We start from the raw sequence: 23,281 nt of genomic DNA, 5'->3' as shown, positions 1-23,281 counted from the left end.
CCTGGTGTGAAAATGGGAAACCACGGAAAACCATCTTCAGGGCTGCCGACAGTGGGGTTCGAACCCACGATCTCCCGGATGCAAATATGTTCTGGATTCACCATTAATGACGGGCATCCCTCCATTCTTTCCCCGATCATATTTAGCCTTTTGCTGCCTGTATTATGTATAACAATTGAACAGACCTAGTTAACAACAAACTCATAAGGTGAAACTCGTTCAACCACAAATAACTGTACTCCGTGAAATGAGTTGTCGGGATTATTCCGGTCACATGCGCGAGAGTGGTTTTTACTGCTCTATCTTTACGGTCAGCGTGCCTCTCATTCTTCAAGTTCTCCAACCCCTGTTAATGTTTAATTCGTATTGTGGCCATGCCACGGTGCACAGTTTATGACCCTCGCAACAGCGATTACTGCGCGCTTCTCTGCCCTATATTCCAGTAGGTACTTAATTTTGTACAGTGAACTAAGATCACTTTTCACATGCAACAGTTCAAAAACAGAGATGGAACATGAATAAATTGTGTTAGTCTAAAGGACTGATCATCATTGTAAATAAAGGGTACGGAACTCTACACATGGTTATGTGGGTGTTTAGGGGTTGTAGTAAGGATGTAAAGGAGAGGGCATATAACTCTCCAGTAAGACCCCCACTAGAGTATGGTTCCAGCGTATAGTACCCTCACCAGGATTACCTGATTTAAGAACTGGGAAAAATCCAAAGAAAAGCAGCTCGATTTGTTCCGGGCGATTTCCGACAGAAGAGTAGCGTTACAAAAATGCTGCAAAATTTGGGCTGGGAAGACTTGGGAGAAAAGAGACGAGCTTCTCGACTAAGTGGTATGTTCCGAGCTGACAGTGGAGAGATGGTGTGGAAGGACATCAGTAGACGAATAAGTGTGAGTGGTGTCTTTAAAACTAGGAAAGATCACAATAAGAAGATAAAGTTGGAATTCAAGTGGACAGATTGCGGCAATTTTTCGTTTCTAGGTAGGGGAGTTAGTGATTGGAATAACGTACCAAGGGAGATGTTCAATAAATTTCCAATTTCTTTGCATCATTTAAGAAAAGGCTAGGAAAAAATCAGATAGGGAATCTTCCACCTGGGCGACAGCCATAATTGCAGATCAGTAGTGATTGATTGATTGATTGATTGATTGATTGATTGATTGATTGATTGATTGATTGATTGATTGATTGATTGATTGATTGATTGATTGATTGATTGATTGATTGATTGATTGATTGATTGATTGATTGATTGATTGATTGATTGATTGATTGATTGATTGATTGATTGATTGATTGATTGATTGTTGGTCTAAGTGGAATATGGAGTCTAGATATTGCAAGAAAAAAATTTGATGTATGTGCTGTATATACAGTGATCCAAAAGTCCGTTAACATATGACGAGGAAATACTTCACGGATTATTGGAGGTAGAGAGGTAATAACTGACACACGTGATTCGCATGACACCAAAATAAAGTACAATTAATGGTCGACAGATGGCGCTGCAGATCAGCACGCCAGGTACAAATGGCCGCACTTGCATGATATGACAAGCGGATTTATTGACACCAACAACGAGTTCACAAACAGACCAAGAGATAGCGCTGGACAGCAATACGTCAGTGATGACGCATAAGACCCGTATTCGGTATAAAACGAGCTGTCGGGGCCGATGATCCAGATGTTAGGCCCCTTAAAACAACCACCATCATCATCATAATCATCGTCATCAACAGGAGCTGTAATGAGAGAGGACGTCAGATGTGGAATGTCATGCTTGGCCTACCTGGTCCCCAGATCTCAAACCGTGTGACTATTGGTTGTGGGGTTACCTGAAGTCGCAAGTAAACCGCGATCGTCCGACCTCATCAGAGATGCTAAAGACAACATCCAACAGCAATTTCTCATCATACCTACGGATATGCTCTACAATGCAGTTCACATCATTATCCCTCGACTACTTGTTGATGAATCACGGCCAACATGTTGAGCATCAGAACATCGTCTTTGCTAAACCTCCATTGTTATGCTAATTATTGCTTGTGTAACGTATGATGCGCAAACTGTTGGTCATTTTGTGTACTTTATGTTGGTGTCAATAAAACTCTGTGTAATGTCAATCAGATGTAAGAATTATTACCTCTCTGCCTCCAATATTTCGTGAAGTATTGCCTCGTCAAATGTTAACTGAGTTTTGGGTCACCTTGTATTAACATTTTTCCCTTTCAATAGAGACATCCAATGGCAGCCTTTCTTCTCCTCCTTCTAATTCGTCTTCTCCTTTCACGATGAGAACTGCTAGGGATCACGTATCAATCTCAATTCATCCTTCCTTGTTGATTCATCTTCCGTTCTTTTCAGTATTCCTTCATCATTGCACTATGCTTTATTCTTCTCTCCTTACGCCACTTTGGACCGCGTTTCATTTCACTCTTTCTTGGGATGCTTCCATTCTTAAAACTCTCGTTTTTAAATCTTTTTCTATAGATTCCTCTTCTGTTATTTTATTATTTAATCTTTCTTGACCTCCTGTACCCAGCTCGTTGTTGACTTTTTCTCTCAAAGGTACTTTCATTTTAATATATTTTAAATAAATATGTTTTAATACTACCTGATGTACCCGTGCTTTGCTATGGGATTCTCAGAAAGACTATCGTTGTGGTTTTCCTAACTGAAGTCAACTTAGCCCATTACAAAAACGTCAGTAGGAATGTAGCGAATAAAAGCAATGTTATCATATAAAATTTATTTATAGCGTAGACTGCATTTCCTTATTCCCGGGCTTTGCATACCAATTTTCATTAAGATAGGACCACTATTAACATAAATATTTAAGAATTAAATTTTTGGCCTTACCCTAAACTACCATTTTTCTCAGCGTGAATAAGAATGTTTATAGCCTAGATTATACCGACTTATTCTCCGTCTTTGCATACCGATTTTCATTAAGATAGGACCACTAATAACAAAAATATTTGAGAATTAAATTTAGACCTTCTCGTAAACTACCATTTCTCTCAGCGAGAATAAGATTATTATTGGCCTAGATTATAGCAACTTATTCCTGGACTTAACATACCGATTTTCATTCAATTCTCTTCAGCCGTTTTCTGGTGATGCGTGTGCATACATACATACATACAGATAGACAGACAGAAATTACGGAAAATTAAAAAGTGTATTTCCTTGCTAGTTTGGACACGACTGATACAGAAATACCATTATTTTTAAATTCTGAGCAATGTATAGACAGAATTCTTATTTTATGTATATAGATGTTAATTTAAAATTTCGACGAAGTTGAAGCACAATATTTAACCACATGAAATGAAAACTGGATTTCTTCTTTTCAATCCGTTCTCTAGAGAAATGGACCGGAAGTTATGCCCTGATATTTTCATTTCGGGCCAAGATAAAAATAAAAAGTTTGTATTTCAATGAGTGCTGTTAACACACTATAGTCCTGAGCAAGAACTGATTTTACCGGGCGAGTTGGCCGTGCGGTTAGGGTAGCGTAACTATGAGCTTGTACCTGGGGGTAGTGAATTCGAACTCCACTTTGACAGCCATTAAGGCCACGAAGCTTCCTTCCCACCCCTTGGCCTTTCCTGTATCTTCGTCGCCATAAGACCTAGTGACGGTATGACGTAAAGCAAACTGTGAAAAGAACTGACTTTCAGTTGCGCTATGACCTTGTTCCAAGATTCGAGTAGCGCAAACGTCCTGGTCCACTAGATCTGGGGGAGAAATAACCTTCAAGCACGGAAGCTTGTAGTATTACTATATGTGACTGTTGATGTTATGATCACAATTACGATATCTCCAGTTTTAATGGTACGTGAAATTCGAACCACACAGGTATGAATTTTCAATTTAAAATTCCATTGGACTTGGCCAGCATTCGAACCACGGTCAACTTGTTGAGAAGCCAGTGATTCATCCATTTCGTGTCTGGATCAAACATTAATCTCCCAAAACTCTTCAGCGAAGATGCCTCTGGTATTGGCAAACGACATATCATCTTGGAAGCACGACTGATTCATGTTTGGACAGACTAGTAGAATTTCTTGATTCTGAGTGTCTCCATACTCACAAATAATGTCTCCCTTTGCACGAAGGAATCCCCAATTCATTAATGTGGGGATCAAAGGTCTATCTTGATAACGTTAATTTTCACATACTTATACCACGATTTCCTTGGAACTGTCCAAGGTAATAAGACGAAATTTTGATATAATTTTCGTGTGGATTTTTCTAGCCGGGTGCAGCCCTTGTAAGGCAGATCCTCCGATGACGGTGGGTGGATTCTGCCATGTGTAAATAACTGCATGTTGTTGTGGTGGAGGATAGAGTTATGTGTCGTGTGTGAGTTGCAGGGATATTGGGGACACCCAATCTCCGAGCCAAGGGAATTAACCATTTAAGGTTAAAATCTCCGAACCGGCCGGGAATCGAACCCAGGACCCTCTGGATCAAAGGCCACCACGCTAACCATTTAGGCATGGAGCCGGACAATTTTGATATTATATGGAATCATATCCAGTACATTTACTCGCCTACTTTCTTAGTTCCAACTTTATTAGAAATCAAGATATGGATTTTTAAAATCATGTTCTTTCACTCTTACATGTTACACAAGTGGTCTTGAAAAAGACCGACCTTTGTGCTATCCTTTCCAGTAGAGATTGGTTGTACAAGGTTCAGGCATCAGCACATTTCGTTGCATCGTCTGACGTTGCGCAGGGTACACCGGATTGCTATTCATTTCTTGTACGTCTATAATCGCAATCTTTGTGGAGGTTTCTTTCATGTACCGCAGAACTTATTTATCTGAACCCAACATCACAGGTTCGATCTTGGCCGGGTCTGGTGATATTTGAAGATGCTCAAATACGTCAGCCTCCTGTCGGTAGATTTACTGGCACGTATAAGAACTCCTGCGGGACAAATTCCGGCACCTCGGCGTCTCCGAAAGCCTTAAAAGTAGTTAGTGGACGTAAATCAAATAACATTATTATTATTATTATTATTATTATTATTATTATTAGCGTATTCTCCCAATAATGGAAGACGTTAAGCAAACAACTCAATCAAGCTTTCTTTGGGTTCTTCTTGTTCTTCCAATAGGCTTTCATTCTCTCTGAGAAGGCTTGTTTACGTTCTTCCGACCATTTCGGTCTGCACTGTTTTTGCTTTGGTTGCTCTGATGTAACTTCCCACTTGTTGACTTTGTGTCTGAAGGTGTCTCTTTCTAAAATGTCTGTTGCACATATGTTTGCGTTTTTGAGGTCCTTTCGAAGTTCATCCAGCCAAGGTGTTGAGTTCTTAAGTGAGCTAACATAATTTAATATTCTTTTTGACAGTCGATTTTCTGGTAATCTTGTGAGGTGTCCAAAGAATTTCATTCGTCTTTTCTTAATGTCAATTTCAATGTTTGAAACTTTTTCTGTTGTTTTGATTGATTGTAGCCTGTAACCATCTTGGGTATATCTTGCTCCTAGGATTTTCCTGATGATCTTCCTCTCTTGCTTTTTTATTTCTTCTAATTCTTGTTTACTGTTAAGTGACAATGTTTCACTTGCGTAAAGGACTGTTGGTTTTATGACTGTGTTGTAATGCCGAATTTTTGTCTGTCTTGACATGCATTTTTTGTTGTAGATGTCTTGAACTAACCCTAATGCCTTCTTGACTTTTTGGAGACGGTTTTGCTGTGAGATTTTCTCAAGGCCTGTCGGTTCGATGAATTCTCCGAGGTATTTAAAGTACGAGACCCGGTCGATTTTACCGTATTTTGTTCTCAGGCTCGTGATATCTGTCTTTGAACAGAAGAATTTAGTTTTCTCAAATGAAATCTGTAGTCCCACTTTTTCTGCAGATTCCTTAAGTATCTCAAGCTGCTTGATGGCAGTCTCCTCATCCTCTGTTAAAATCGCCAGATCATCCGCAAATGCAAGGTATGGTACGTAGAGGTTGTTTTTGGGAAAGCCCAATCGGATCGGTTTCCAAGATTCATGTTTCTTGAGTTCCTTCTCCCATTCTTCCATAACCTTGTCTAGGACGACGTTGAACAGAATTGGAGAGAGTCCATCACCTTGTCTCACACCTGTCTGAATGTCGAAGGGTTCTGAAATTTCTCCCATAAATTTCACTTTAGATTTTGTGCCCGTTAGTGTTTGTCTTATGAGTTCTAGGGTTTTGGGATCTAGTCCTCTCTCTTCTAGAATTTGGAATAGGGAGGGTCTGTCTATCGAATCATATGCCTTTTTGAAATCTACAAATGTGCATACTGTCGGCTTTTGTCTGAGGGCTCGTAGTTTAAGTATGGTTTTGAGGTTGAAAATTTGTTCTGGGCATGACCTGTTTGGTCTGAATCCTGCTTGAAATTCTGATAATTTGGGTTCTAATTGTTGTTGTGTTCTATGCAAGAGACAGGCTGATAGTATTTTGTATGTGACTGATACAAGTGAGATTCCTCTGTAATTGTTTACGTCTAACTTGCTGCCTTTTTTATGTAGTGGATGGATTAGAGCAATCTTCCAGTCATCCGGGAGCTTTTCGGTTTGCCAAATGTTTTGGATTATTTGTGTAATTTCTCTGAGTGAATTTGGGCCTAAATTTTTCAGAAGTTCAGCTACAATTCCGTCTTCCCCTGATGCTTTGTTGTCTTTAAGTTTCTTGATATGTGAATAAATTTCTTCTTGAGTTGGTGGTGACGAATTTTCCGGTATGATTTCTGGCTGTACTTTCGGGAATCTCTTTTTGGGTTCTGGACAATTTAAAAGCTGTGAAAAGTATGTAGCTAATTCTTGGCAGTTTTCCTTATTTGTCAGGGCTAGTTTACCATCGTGCTTCCGAAAGCAAAGGTTCTGTGGGGAATATCCTTTAATTTGGTTCGCAAAGGTCTTGTAGAAATCGTGTGTGTTGTAATTTTTGAAGTTGTCTTCAATTGACTTCAGTTGGACATTGACGTATTTCCGTTTATTTTGTCTTAAAATCTTGGATACATGCTTGCGAACTTCGAAGAATTTCTTCTGTGTTTCTTCTGATTTGTTACAATTGTAGTTTTGAAATGCCTTTTTCCTTTCTTCTAGTGCGGTCTCACATTCTTGATTCCACCAAGGATGTTTTGGTTTCTTGCGAAGAGGGATTAGGTCCTTCGCCGTTTCGATGATTTTAGTCTGGAAATTCTCCCAGCTCTCTGCAGGTCGTTTTTCCCATTCTTCTGAAATTTTGGAGTCCTTGATTTTGTGCAGATCAAATTTTGGAATCACCGATGTTTTCCTGTTGAATTTCCCTTTGGGTGTGAATTTAATTTTGATTCTGCTTAAATAATGATCCGAATCGATGTTAGCACCTCTGCGCACTTGCACATCATGAATTTCCTTTTGGTAATCATATGATATTGCCACATGATCAATCTGAAATTCTCCTAAATGATGGATGGGTGATCGCCAAGTTTTTTGCTTTTTGGGATTCTTCCGGAGTGATGTTGACATAATTTTGAGGTTATTTTGTTGGCATAACTCAATGAGGCGTGTGCCATTTTTATTGGTGAATCTGTGGGCTGGATAGTCTCCCACTGTCCTCCTGTATTTGTATTCCCTGCCAAGCTGTGCATTGAAATCACCGAGTAGAATTTTCACATCATTTTTAGGGATTTTGGCCATTTCTGTTTCAAGTTCTTCCCAGAATCTTTCTGTTTTTTCAGGCTCCTTTTTATTGTCTCCATTTGTTGGCGCATGCACATTAATAAAGGTGTATTTTTTGTTTGTATGCCTGATTCTTAAGGTCATAAGCCTATTGTTGATGGGTTTCACCTCTATTACTGAATCCAAAACTTTTTTGTCTACACAGAAGGCCATTCCTAACAATGCTGCTCCTTTACCAATTTTCTTGTTTGTTCCACTTTTGAAGATCCTATAATTATTGTAATCCATCGTTTCTGAATCGGTGAAGCGTGTTTCTTGCAGGGCCAGAATTTGGATTTTCTGCTTTGTAAGTTCTGTTGTGAGATTGTGCAGTTTTCCTGTTTGAATCAGTGTCTGAATGTTGAATGTGCCAATGAAAGTGTGAGTCTTTCGTGGAAGTTTATCAGAGCACTCCGATTTGCTCTCTCGTATTCGCCCAAGCTCCCCAGAATCCGAATGCTTGGTTGCCACTTTAGAGTGGGTGGATTGTCCACCTGGGGTAATTTTGTCTTTACTTGTACGAGTCATGTCTGCTTGTAAGCAATCTTCTAGCTTTCGCTAGTGGTGTAGAACCAGGGATTGTTAGTTCCTGGAGCATATTTACAGCCGCACCTCTGGTGATCAGACGCTGACCACTTGCCGCTTGCTACAAGTCAGACGCAAAGTGGATTTGATTCGGTTCTTCCGCCCTCTCTGCCATTGGGATATGTCCTCTTCTGCCGTCGAGGCCGTTGACCATTTCTCTGTTTACCTCAGTTGATCCGCGGGTGCTTATTTGGCTAAGCCTTATTCACACCTCTCCTGCATATCTACAGGAGCTTCCCCTATCAGCCATATGGGACGCGCCGTGTCGGGGTTGAGGGCCCCCTCCCCAGTGTCTTACGCAGGGTTATGCCTAGCTCCTACTCATTTCAGAACCAGACCCCCACGTAAGCTGACCGGGCACGGTTATTATTATTATTATTATTATTATTATTATTATTATTATTATTATTATTATTTAAATTTAACCAATTAAATTATAATAATGGTAATATTAAGTACAGGCATAAATAATCTGTCAATGTTACTTAACCTACGTTCAATACTATCGCTATCATACATCGTACCATGCACCATCAGTCACACGGAACGGCCAGCGATATTCACCAGGTAATCTCTACATGCAATCTTTACTTTTGAGATCATCTTGAGCTACAGCAGATGGAAGTGAAGTGGTTATTGGAATTAATTTCAGTAAATGTCAATTTTTTTAAAACATTTTAGTGTATCCACCAGTATCGCAGAACGTATTTACTTCACGGTCTATATAATTTTTCGAGAATAGGTGAGGCAACTTCGCATGTTTCACAAACTTCTCCATTATATGAGAGATGAGTGAAGGCTGTTCTCCCCTGGTATCCCTCTGTGGAAGATATTTTTCCAATAGCACAAAAAGTAAATACTTGTTGAATAGAACCAAATAATATGTAATTACCTGGAGAAAGCTTCTAGTTGTGTGAATACTTCCCCCAAAAGCTTCCGAGTATCGGATTAAACTTTGAGAGAAATTGCTCTAGAGAATATTTTTTCAATAGAAGAGCGTAGAAAAGTGGGTAAGTAAGAAGAAGAAAACGGATGTAAGGGAAGTGAAAGAAGTGAACAAGTGCGAGGCTTAGAAGGAGCTAAGGGTAAGCAGTACGTGGGCTAATCGATTTGCAAACTTTGTAAAAACTTTCTCGCCCCCTCAACCTTGTTCGGAGGCTTTCTTCCGTTTAGCACATTACACCCTGTGATGATAAGACGGAGCTTGGTATACTTCAAAGTACAATTGCCAAAGTTCGGCTCTGGTCCAAGTTTTACACACACACACACACACTCACACACACACACAGAGAGAGAGAGAGAGAGAGAGAGAGAGGAATAATTGGCCCGTCTTCTTTCCCTTTACTGGTTTAGTGGCTCTTACAAGCTTCAGATTAGGAATAATACTCCTTGTAAAAGATATATCTTTCAAAGTGGCCAATAAATACAGAAAATGCTGTCTCTGTTCACTGTCAAAGAGTTCTATACTTTTTGGAGCCAACGTTAGTTTCTCAGAAGTTCTTAGAAGAAGTTGAGAGATTAGTGTATGTCGCAGTCTTCGATTTAGAACGTCCGGGTTCGGGATATTAGGTACATATGGTTAATTCTTCAGTCTCGGGGCCCTAGGAGCTCTGAACTTTGGAGACCGTGGGCCCTTCGCTGAGTCCTGGCAATGTTTCCACTTACTTGTGCCTGGCTCCTCGCCTTCATCTACCTTATCTTAGCCAACACATTTTCTTTTCCGACCCCTACTGAATTACGTACGAAGGCCTAGGGATTTTTTCATTTTCACGCCCTTCGTGCCCCTCGTCTTTCTTTGGCCGATACCTTCATTTATAAGTGTTTGACCCCTCCATTTTTGTTTCTTTTGCTATTACTTTATTTCTTCATGCTCTGCATTGAATGCCCGACAGACCGACAACGAACCTACCGGTTACCATGGCAACGTCTCTGGCTGCTTGCCAGCAGGGAAGTCACGTAATGCCATTTTCGTCAACATTCCAGTAAACTCGCGGTTGTTCCTTGCACAGAAGGCGAGAGAGACGTCAAGCTGCCATTCTGCGGGATATTTGTGAAATACCATTGGAGGTTACAATCGTCTTCGAATAGCACTAAAGGGGGCTGTTAATATTGGAACAGTACCACGGAGTGTAGCCCATTATATCACACCGTAAGCTGTTTTCTGGCATTTGCTGTAATTTTTAATGTATTTGTATTCTACTTCTGTTTTCCGCTTTAATTTCTTGTCTCTGTCTTGTCTCTTTAGACTTGAGAAATAACACCGTACAACTAAAGGAGGCAGTGTGGAACAGGACAACTTTGAGAGCACTAATTCATAGGATCGCTGATGGTCGGATTCGTCTGAATGGATGACATCTTCATCAATAACATCATAAATCATATTTTCTTACCTAAGAATCTCTGCGAATATACTTCTCCTCTGTTAGCACCTTCTTATATTCGTAACACATATCATCGTAATTTACTCAAGGGCGTTTCATTTTCCAGTACATCCACTTGGAATTTAAATATTTGTCCTATCCGGCTGCCCTCAGTTATAATCCTATTTTCTATTAATTTCATCCTTCCTAATTGTATTACTTTCTTCCTTAATTACTTCGTATGTATGCGAGTGCTAATGCAAAAACCTGGACGCTTTTTCCTTTGAGAAAAATTTCAAAGATGTTCAAATAATTTGGCCTAGGAAAATATCGAAATATCCAATGACAGTGCAGACCTTGGTGGCTAAACGTTAAGTCGTAACACAAAACAGATAGCACAATCGCCATTCAGTTTGAAGAGATCTACAACTTTAGTCCTACGATATTTTTGTCATGTCTCGATCCCTTATACGTTAGATCAGTTGTTCCCAATCTTTGCCAGCCGACGCCCCCCTTTTCAGATACGGGTGGTCATCGCGCCCCCCCTCCCAACCCCGTCGCTTCTATAACCTCTCCGATAAAATGACGTGGAGGATATAGACCTAACCTAATGACACTACATAATGAACTATTCCATTATTCATTTATGGAAAAATAATATGATGTACGCGCTTTATATCTAGGACTACTAACTTCATTTTAGCACAATACAAAGAACACAGTTTTACAATAAATCCTTAAATCAGTCAACAAATGTCAGTGAGAGGGTTGACACTGTTTTCTCTTGGTAAGATTCGGTAGTTTGGTTTGATATTTGAGAGAGCACAGCGGGGATCACTTGCAACATCAAGCCGACAACACTGCTTTGTTTTTATGACACTCAGCGTTGAAAATCCTGACTCGCATAAATATTCGTTGAAAATGGGACAGTGACACGCAATGCTACTTTGGCTATTTCAAGATACACTGCAAGAAAGTTTACCCAAAAGTCACCCAGTTCTAATATTTTGTAATCATCTTTTAGCTGTGAATCACACTTCAAATCTATGGCTTCTTCTTGAAGTTGTGCTGGCAGTGCCACATGTCAATGGCAAACGGATTTCTTGTTAACATCCAGGGCCATTCATATGACGAGATATCGGGAAAGTAGAAATTGAATTCTTGTGCCAGGGAATCCAAATGTGACTGAATTCGCACCTTAAGTTTATTGCGATCACGTTCATTTTCCGGCAAAATTTCATTAAAGTGGTGAAAGGATGAGAAGATGTTCAACTGAAACCGGCATTTCCATAACTGTATTTTTTCCAGGAAAGCTCTGATGTCATCAAAAGGAACCATAATATTGGAGTTTTTGCCTTGGAGCTTTAAGTTCAAACTGTTCAAAGCTTCAAAAAATCGCAAAGGTATGCCAATGAGACGATAAAATTGGCATCAGTAAACGCTTCATACAGATCATTCTTACTTTCACCAAGAAGAAAAATTTCAACTTCAGACTTTAATTGAAACAGCCGAGCTAACATGTTCCCTTTTGATAGCTAGCGAACCTCTGTGTGGGAAAGGAGAGTTTTATGATCGGCTTGAAGGTCAACACAAAGGGCTTCAAACAATATTATCTGTAAAGAACTTGTCTTCACAGAGTTCACAATTCTTATAGCGACTTTTAGAGTGTTATTAAAATCTTGGGGCAAGGTTTTGGCCCCCAAAGCCTGCCTGTGAATTATGCGGTGGGTTCCAATGATGTTTGGATTTTTTTATCTTTGGCCAGTTTGAGAAACCCAGAACGTGACCCAATCATAGCAGGTGCACCATCCGTATATACATCCACTACATTTTCCCAAGAAAGTCCATGTTCTTGGGAAAAAACTATCAATGGGCAGAAAACACATCACAAGCTTTCGAAGTTGTTTTCGAACATTGGGAGAACAACACTTCTTCTCTTAAAATTCCACTGTCGACAAATCGACAGTATACAATCAGTTGACAACAATAGGCCACATCGATTGTTTCATCACACTGAATTGAAAACACTGGAGATGCTTTCACCTTCTCCAAAATTCGCATTTTAATGTTTTCTGACAGTTCTTGAAGTCTGCACTTCACTGTGTTATCAGAAAGAGAAATTTTAGACAATTTCTACCGACTCCTTTCACCCATAACTATATTTACGGCCAATAATATGCATGGCTTTACTAATGTTTCCCCAATTGTGTGTGCTTTTTGTCTTTCGCAATTTTGCCAGCCCTTATGATGCTTCCACTGCTTTCTCATTTCTTTGGTTAAAAGTACCCGATGAATCTAATTTCATACGTTTTAGTGAGTAGAGTTTAGTTGCAAAAAATTGTGTGGGTTTGACTTTTAAGCCTGAATGATTCGTGTTTAAATGTCTCTCCAAATGCACAGGCCTCATCGAATCGTTACTCAGAACACAGTGGAAGATTACGCATTGAGGCTGTTGTATTCCGTCCCGTTCAACGACTGTGAAGCCATAATTAATACAGTCTCTTCCTGGACATCGTTATCAATTTTTTTTAAAGTCACAATATTAAATAACACAATTCACATAGTCGCACGGTTACAGCGAAGCATACACAACACTCACGATAAACAACTTGACAGACACGTCTACTGCGAAAGTATACGAGGCACAGAATCAACAGTCAAAGGGCCTGGCCACTGAGCGTCAATCGGCGATGTGTTGTCATGGCCATTACTGCACCATTTCTGATAGCACAGTTGTACTATGTAACTCTCGCCAATTTGACTGCAAGGGAAGAATAAGAATGTGTAGGGGTGGGAACAGAGCATTCAAGGACGACCTACCAAAAAACGAGTCTATATGCCGCAGAGTGAGAGGGAAGGAGGAACTTCCACTTCATTTGTTGCTTCTGAAACTCCGATATTCTTTGTTCTTCAGAGTTAATGTCGACTCCTGACTGTAGTAACTTATTGCCAGTTAAGTTCTTTGGTGAGAAAATGTCACTGTTTCATTAATATGCTGTGGTTGAATATTAATTAGTTGTAGCCCAAAATACCAGAAGGCCTACATAGAATTTCACGCTAGCAGTGAAAGGCTAACGTGTTATATTTTAAAAAAATTATTATAATTTAGCCTTCCTGTTGTTCTCGCTACTAGATCAATTTGATATAATACCGACATTTATACGAGTACCTCCTTCATATAATATATGTTGTTTATCAAAAAACCTTGTACAGTATGTAATAATAACACTGAAAAGTGAAAGCAACTACTACATCGTTGATGAGTTGAAATATGTCGCGTAAGGTCATAGTTTACTTTCACGCAAGTAGGTCCACAAAGTATGCAATTAAACGTGCGTTGAGTGCTCTTGTTCCCGCACCTGCTCTCAGGCTTCATTTCGCTCCTCACAACACACCAAATTTCTTACTTCACCTCCAACCTCGCGGTTCCCCAGAGGTTTGTGCCGACAGTTGGCAACTACCAATGCTTTTGAACGATTGACTTGACGCGACATCACTTGAAGAGATTAAAAAACGTTTATTACACAAAATTGTAACATTCCAGTTTAAAAAATATGAATTCGGAAATCACTTCACGCCCCCCCCTGATAAAGCCCCACGCTCCCCCAGGGGGGCGCGCCCCCCCAGGTTGGGAACCTCTGCATTAGATAGAGCTGCATTTCTCAATTTTATGTTAATTTTTTACACGTATATCTTATCGTTTGACACACTTATAGGAAAGATAGAATCGTAAAATTCGGTACGCACATTGACATGACCGGTGGTCATAAGTTAGCTAAATTTTTATGTTCCCAGCTGCCACATACGTATCTTAAAAATAAAATAGTGTGTGAACATCCCACCCAAATTTCACACTATTCAATGTTTCTAATTCAGTCTAACTCATAAATACGAGAAAATGTTGTAGAACCAGCCGTGTAGAACACTGAAAGTGGCATCTGATGTCGGAATCCATTTCTTGATATGACGTACGTATCTCGAAATGAAGGTCTGCGCTTATAAAATTTCCCATGATATCTATATAAATAAGGCTTTGGGGTGGGGGGGCTCTGTCCGTAATTTCGTTTGTTTTGTCAATTTTTCAGTCATTTATCCGAATTATATCAACTCAAGACCGTATAAGTGAATTTTAGCTTTCGTGTCCGCTTGTTTGGCTGCCTGTTTGTCCGTCTGTTCCACTATCACGGTGATACGGCCCGATAGATCTCTATCAAGCTTCATATTTGCAATGTACTCATCCAGAGAAAGGTTTATATATGCATTTGATTTTAAAATCACTGAATAGATCTAGGGTTTATAAGAAAACCAAAGCAGTCCTCTTCCATTTTCTCTTATATTATTGATTTTCTGTAAAATCTGTGGACTGTCTGTGAAACGTCCTTTCCTTCCAAACAATTCTTTTTATGTACATAATTTCGGTTGGCCACTGAAGACTCTTTACTTCTAAGGAAATTCGAAGCTATTAAAATGTATAACATTTTGGATCCGAAAAATATCGTAATATCGAGGTAATTTCAATTACGGCGCAGACATTCGCTTCGGGGTAACTGCTTTCTAAACGGTGTCACTTCACAAAGGAAATTACACATTCGCCGCTCAATTTAGGGTGAACTTCAACTTTGTTTCCATGACTTCTTGTCGTATCTTGTTTCTTTGTATGTTAGATAGCGCTGCATTTCTTGAATATGTTCAAATCTCCCCAACTAGAATTTGACTGGCATTTGGAAAAGGTGCCTCTCATTATAATGAAAACTTTCAATCTCTAATGTGAATGGCATTTGGCAAGTGAGCCTGCCGTTATAGTAGAAACTCACGAATTGGATTTTGAATAGCAGTAGGAAATGTGGCCTGAAATTTTCATCAATACTTCCCCAACGCGCACCTTACATTGGAAACAACTTATGGGGTTGTCCCCATTTTGTTTCTTGGATCGCGCTAAGAGACATGCAATTTAATATAATCTTACTCACTCCGGGTAAAGTAATTTTCATTGAAATCCGTATTGCACCCGACAGGGGCATGATCCAAGGAACTTTGGTTAATACTGGTCTTTGGAATTACAGACACAATGATCTTTGAGGGAATAAAACCGAAACTAATGAATATCCATATCATTAAGACAGGTAAAATGAGTCTTTTAAATTTTTTCTACAGGATTTCATTATTTGCAATCTATTGCGCAATACCTTCCTTTGTGTAGCGGGAGCCCGCAGCAGTAATCATGCCCATCTGGACTCGAGTGGGGCTGCAATCGGGAGTTCACCACGACGTAACTCTAGAGAAGACATCCCTTCCTCACGACTAAGAGAATGAGGGGAAGTAAACTTTTCCGAAGCGAAATGTGGGAGCCATCTTTAATCCAGACCAGCCAACTTATTATCTACGATGTAAAAGTTAATGAAGTCCGAATTCTGGAGTGGTCTTCAGATTTAAAAGAGAGAACTATAATTGGGACATTTATTTAGAGTGTCTAATATCCTCTTACTCGATAACATTCAGATGGAGAAAGAATACTGTGTTGTTTCCGTGTGAAAAAGTACCAAGGGCCATCTGGTTATTCTCAAAACATCTCCTTAACACGGGAGTTCACCCCAGCATGGAAGGGGAAGCAGGACAAACTTTAATTAATTACAGGAGATCCTACGAAGAACAATCGTACAGAGATGCCTCAATCACATCAGGGGAATACTGGTCACCTGATGGTCGTACTATTTGACCTCTAGTGGGCCGTGGATAGGCTATATGCAAATTTGGAGTGGGAGAAATTACCTCCTTGTAAAAAGCACTGCCAAAGGCGAAGCGCGTCATTTGGGACTCTCAGCTTACCAAGGGCGGAGCTATGTTTAGCTAAGCTCCCAATGATCCTTTGTTTAAGTGACTTTAAACTTACATTTCAAGTGAAATAGTGTAGGTAATTCATGTAAATATTGCATAGATTTGGTGTACATGACGCCAGTGATTAAACTTTAAAAAAGAAACTGTGATGTGTCGCGAACGTTCAGTGCGAATCGTGTTATTATTATTATTTTTATTATTATTATTATTATTATTATTATTATTATTATTATTATTATTATTATTATTATTATGATTGTTGTTGTTATTATTATTATTATTATTATTATTACGGCACGACCGTGTCGGGTGGTAACAAAGATAGAGTGGCTGGGAGGTACACGCAATTCGATACTCAATCGCGGATTACGAAGTAATATCCGAGATCGTGGCCGGTCGTTCACGTTGAACGCAACTAAACAGATTTTGAAATAAATAGTGACGTGTTGTGTGTTCGGGATTACTGCCAGCGGCTTCATCGACCAGGAACTATGGACTTTCAGCTTGAAGGAGGAATGGAACTACCAGTGATCGCCTTGGTTCTAATGAGTTAGCAGTAAAACCTGAAATGGATTTCCCGAGCTGACAAAGGAGTCGTCAAGTAATGGAGATGAGTATTTTTCATATTTATATGGCCTGATTAGAGAGACGGGGATTATTTATCATAATCTGACGCTACCATGTTAGGGATAAGATTATTTAAATGTATAAGTGCCGAAACGAGGCACGGAGCTTTATTTCTTATTTTATTTAATTAATAACAGGTCTGAGGGATTTAATTGTAAATAAGGGAAACAATAACCTAATAGGTTTGCATGCGGTAGAAGACTTACTTATTTACTTTATTATGGGAGACTTGTGGTCAGTTAATGCGTCAGGAGACCAGTATTTTAGTAAATTCAGGGTAATTCAAGGTAGGTTGTAGTTGATCCAGTATTAATAAATGCATGAATGGTATGTAATATAAGTATGCTACGTGAGGTCCCAGAGTCACAAGAAATGTATACGGAACTGATACCCCTGGTCTCCTATGAAATATTTAGCTAGGGAGTGTTAAAAATTAAACTGGATTATTTGATCAGGTTTATCATAATTTAATTACAATTCAAATGAGTTAATTACCGTGTGAATATTTAATTGGGTTAATCACTGTGTGATTATTTAATTAGAAGTTAACTACAGTGTGAATATTCGATTGAGCTAATAACCGTGTGAATATTTAATTCATTATTGTATTACCGTGTGACGATTTAATTAGAAATTAATTACGTATTAATCATAAATTGATTAGGGTCTAATTATGAATTATTTGCCGCTGGGTTATTTAATTACATCGTAATTACGAGGAAGTTTCCGTGTGATGATTCAGTATGATCTAATTACCAGGTAAATCACGTAGGAAGACAGTGTAAAGATGAAATCAACAATAATAATAATAATAAAATTGATGGTAGTAATCATGCAAATATTGGTATTATAAAAACCGATGTCGTGTTGTAAGATTGTGATATTTGAAGTCATGGTGGGGCCATTAAAAATATATGTGTTGAATCGAGGTGATTTATTGGAAGCCGATGCAATTTGCTTAATGAGGAATAGACCTCAGTTTATTGTGAACGTACCTCAGGACGAGGTGGTTTGTTTAAAGAAATGGCTTGTTATGACCGTGAAGGGCAAGGCTATTGACCACCCTGGTAGGTGGTTGAAACGCTCGACCGTGCAACCAGACGTGTTTTTTTGTGTGTGTCCGCCTCTATACGAGAGAGCTTTGAGCTAAGAAAAGAACACCTGTATGAATGGGCTAATAATCGGAAATATTCAACACGCCAGAATGAAATATTCGCTAGTAAATGACACGGTGATTGGTGCTGGTATTTGTTAGATTACTATTGTTACTCATTTGGGTATAATTTAGCTAGGGATTTCAGCGCCATATTTTCATCCCAGGGGTCGTCAGTTCAGTTCCCTACGCAGGCATTGATATTTCACAATGCTAAAATGAAGAATGGGGTGCCTCACGTCTTTATTGTACATAATACGTGATTATTTATGTTGTTTTATGTGACATGTTGTGACTATAATTAGCGTCGGCGATGGTTCTACCCCATCGGAGCGTCGAATTGTATTCCAGTGAGGGTCGGTTCAAACCCTGGTGTTTGTTCCACATTTGTATAATTTCTTTAATTCTATTTTGTTGGGAAATAATTGTGTGCTTTTAGAATAGCGATCGCTCAGACTTGTTGCGTGAATGCTCGATAGCTGCAGTCGCTTAAGTGCGGCCAGTATCCAGTATTTGGGAGATAGCAGGTTCGAACCCCCACCGTCGGCAGCCCTGAAAATGGTTTTCCGTTGTTTCCCATTTTCACACCAGGCAAATGCTGGGGTTGTACCTTAAATAAGACCACGGCCGCTTCCTTCCTACTCCTAGCCCTTTCCTGTCCCATCGTCGCCGTAAGACCTATCTGTGTCGGTGCGACGTAAAACAACTAGCAAAAAAATTTCATGCTAATATTGTGATATAGCCTCAGTGTTTATGGTAAATGTTTCCGTTCACGCCACGTCATGGCAAATCGCTTTGCGATAAACAATACTCGGATTTATCACACACGACTACAAGTCAATAAATAATCCACAACAATTGTTAATAATTAATGTAATTCATTTGTGAATATAGATGCGCCATACCCATCATCATCAAGGTTTAATAAACCGGTTGTGTTAATTTAAACTTTAATTTGAATGTGTTCTCATTTTAGTGAAGTATGCCCCGTTTCTCCTACCCTGTATGCCATTAAGATAATGTTAGATAAGCGCCTATTTATTTATATTTTCCAACCGTTAACGCCCTGTAGATTTCATGCCGGAGCGTTTTAGGGTAGGGGGCGGGTACAGTATACAAAGTAGAATATCGTAGCGAAACGCGGGCACATTTACTTTAAAAACTTTAAAAAGTTTATATCCTTAATAGTTTAATATTAAAAAATTCTGAAAGTAACCAGCTAGCCTGTTAAGATTAATGATGTTAATTATTTGAATTTTATTTTATTGTTTAAGTTTGAGTTTTAAATGAAACTTGAAGGTATGTCAATTTTTAATATGAATTTGGTTTGTTCGTTTATTTAGTTAAAATCAGTTTTCTATTAATTGTATGTTAATTATTTAGTTTGAGATAGTGGTTAAGTGTATGAGGGAGAGTAGAGCCATAATATTTCACTGGACAAGGTACTAATAAATAAAAAAATGAATAAATAAATAAGTAAAAAAATAAAAAATAAGAAAATAAAAAGTGAAATGAATTACAGAGAATATAAATTCTATATAAGTGCACAAGTACACACAATTTGAAAGCAATCATATTAAAATAGATGCTCAGAGAGCATTAATAATTCAAAAAAATGTTACTTTCGAGTAATTTACTCTGAACGTTGGCCCCATATTAATATTAATTTCTTATTCTGAATAGAGATCATCGCTAGGATTAGGAAGGTAGTGGCCATGGCCTTAATTAAGGCACAATCTCAACATTTGCCTGGTATAGAATGGGAAACCATGGAATTCCATCTCCAGGACTGCCGACGATGGGATTCGAACCCACCATCTCACGAATGCAAGCTCACAGATATAGGAGACCTTAACCGCACCACCAACCTTGTTCACTTGTTTTGCTTTCCCTGCCTTTACTTTTTCCACTGATTATTCCTAGAACACATTTTACTTAGACTAAAGGCTTAATCAGTTTATGACTACGAAAACTTTCAAAATTGCAAGAGAGATTTAAACGTCCCCAAGGAACCTTTCATAACGAAGAGATGTCACTTTGTCTCCCTAGTTTTGGAGTACCAATCTATTATTTATTCATTTAGAACAACTACCGAGTCATGGGTTACCATGACACAAAGTACAATATGCCAAATATTTCCTTTTAATTTGTTCTTCCAAGTAAGATTCCTTGAGGGCATGTCCATGAAAATGGTCCCTCAAAATATATATTGAGCATTTCAAGCCTTTAAGGCGATGTTACATACGGACTCTTTGAGGAATTTTGAACACAGAAGAGGAATGCTTTCCCTAGCTCCTATTAGTCTACTCTTGATGGTTATTTCAAACAGCTGGTACATCTTGTGATAAGGAACTGTAGGAGAGTAAATCTTCTCGCAGGCGATTTCATCTCCAACAATGCTGGTATCATTCTCGGTTCTTGGACGACTTCTGGATAAACATTTCAGTAGAGTCCCCGTTTAAAAGATACATGACACATCGTCCATTAATGATTTCAGAGAGGACTTCCAACCCTTCCTTGTGCCTCTTCTTTCCATAAGGCTTTTCGTGACTGCGCACATGTACTCGGAGGAATAACTCAATTTATCACTGTTTAGAGGAGATAGATATTCCAATTGCAGTGCCATATAATCACAGATACTTTTCATATACTTCTGAATTGAGATCATCGCTAGGATTAGGAAGGTAGTGACCATAGCCTTAATTAAGGTACAACCTCAACATTTGCCTGGTGTAGAGTGGGAAACCATGGAATTCCATCTCCAGGGCTGCCGACGATGGGATTCGAACCCACCGCAATTTCGGCAGCCCTGAAAATGGTTTTCCTTGGTTTCCCGTTTTCGCACAAGGAAAAGAATGGGGCTGTCCTTTAATCAAGGCGAAGGTCGCTTCCTTCCCATTCCTAGCCCCTTTCTACACCACTGTCGCCATAAGACCTCTCTATGTCAATGAGACGTAAAGCGAACTGTAAAAACAACTTCATACTAAGGCAATTACTGGCATGTACTTCTATCTATCGTCGGTATAACCTGGTCGTTTACTTGTGAATTCTAGCTCAGACTTATTATAAATTCATTCACCAGTCTATATAACAAACGCCCTGCACAAAAGTTACCGACTATTTGTTTTAAATGGACTGATAATCCTGTAGTTTCCCTCCTTAAAACATGGATAGGTCTGTAGAACATGAAGTTTAAAGCAATAAGCGCCAACTCTATCCACAACAGTAAATTCCATGGTTAAGCACAGTAAAGTCCCTTTATTTCTTCATTAATACTTGTACCCTGAATTGAGATGGATGCATTTATTGTATGCACCTGAGCGCGTGTTTGTGTTTGTTTGTGTGTGTTTTATACTGTTTACATTAGCCGTGATGTTGGGTGGTTTGTGATCTTCATTTATTTTTTTGTGCACCAACTTTGGTCAAGGTGTTCATAATGATGTTAAGGTAGGGAGAGGGTTAACACCGTGTTTGCGTGTAGCCTACTCCCGTCGAATAATACAAGGGGTTTGCTCAAGGCTATGGTCCCTATCCGACGGATGAATCACCATGACGTAATCTTGTGATTGCATTTCCCCATTTCTCCTACCATTCCGGCTCATATTTTTTTCTTCTTTCGTGGCCTTTTTCAATTAAGTGGTTTCGGGTCTTTTGTGGTATAAGCCCTGTTCTACGGTCGGATGCCCTTCCTTCCCTGGGGAGAGATGAATTCACTTTGCGTGCTTCTGTTCTGGTTAGAGGTGTGATATATTGTGTGTAAGTGAATTAAAACAATCAAAAATACCCATCCCCGCTTTAGAGGAATTAACAAAGCGTGGTTAAAATCCACTGAACGGCCCTGCCGGGAATAGAACCCAGAGTCCCATTAACCTAAAGTCACTACGCTTATAATTCAGCCAAAATTCCGATGGTGAAATATTTTTCCACTGACAGGACTCGAACCAACTAAAGACTTGGTGCCTTAATGATCCTGCCCACCAGGTGGGAAGATTTTGAGGCTAAGCTCCAGAGTTATGATGAAGATTTTCCGACCTCGATCCCACGGAACTACCTAGGTATTTATCAGGGAAGATTTGGATAATTTGTATGAATGATTCAGGAAAACCGAGAAAATTTTAAGTGTTCAAGTCTCGTTGTTCAGTGCCCTGATATTCTGTGTTTCAGCTAGCAAAACTACCTAAAATGGTCGTAAAAACATTGAACTAGATGTTCTTGTATCCATTTACTGGCACTATGTTGTATCATGGGACTGCATCTCACTGCTCTGTTGTCATGCAATTCTGTGATCCATTAGCCATGCTCTTGTCTCACCTGAAACTCATCCACTTTGCATTTTATCGTATTATCAATTTGCATATAAATTGAAGAGTAAGAATTATCTCTGAAACTCTTTCTCGTGTGCCTTAATAATTGCGCTACAGGACGAGGGACGCTCGTCTTCCATGAGCTTGACCAATTCACTACTTCGCGCTGCAACACTTCAAGGAAATACGAGGACATAACACATGAGGAAATCGTAGAGAAAAATTGCTGGGTATTAATACCACCTGTAATGCGTCTTACGTAGGAACCTGTATCCGTTTTGGTAGTTTTTATGAAGCAGAAATCTCTTGACTAGGCGCAAGTGATATTTTACAGAGTGAAATATTCCGTTGAGTGCAACAATTGAGTGGGTGAGATTACGCAAAAATATAGCTGCCGCTTCGTTGGACAGTTATCAATAGCCTCCCGAGGCCAAAACGCTTCTCACTTGACTCATACTACAGGAGATTATGACTAGAAAAATAATCTCGATATTACAGAGATGTACTTTACGAAGAGGCATAAGGATTCTCTACATACCCAAGGAGATAATGTAGAATATAATATTGAATAAAATGAAGCATAAGGGATATAGTAACCTGGAAATCCAATTATGCTGTGTCCATGGATTTTTTCCTAGTGAGTGAAGTATTGTACAATCATTATGTACAATAATGTATATTAATAATTTTTCTTTACGCCACACTGTTATAGAAA

This window comes from Anabrus simplex, chromosome 7 (assembly GCF_040414725.1).
Source record: "Anabrus simplex isolate iqAnaSimp1 chromosome 7, ASM4041472v1, whole genome shotgun sequence".
Classification (NCBI taxonomy): Eukaryota; Metazoa; Arthropoda; class Insecta; order Orthoptera; family Tettigoniidae; genus Anabrus; species Anabrus simplex.
This window is presented reverse-complemented; position numbering follows the sequence as displayed.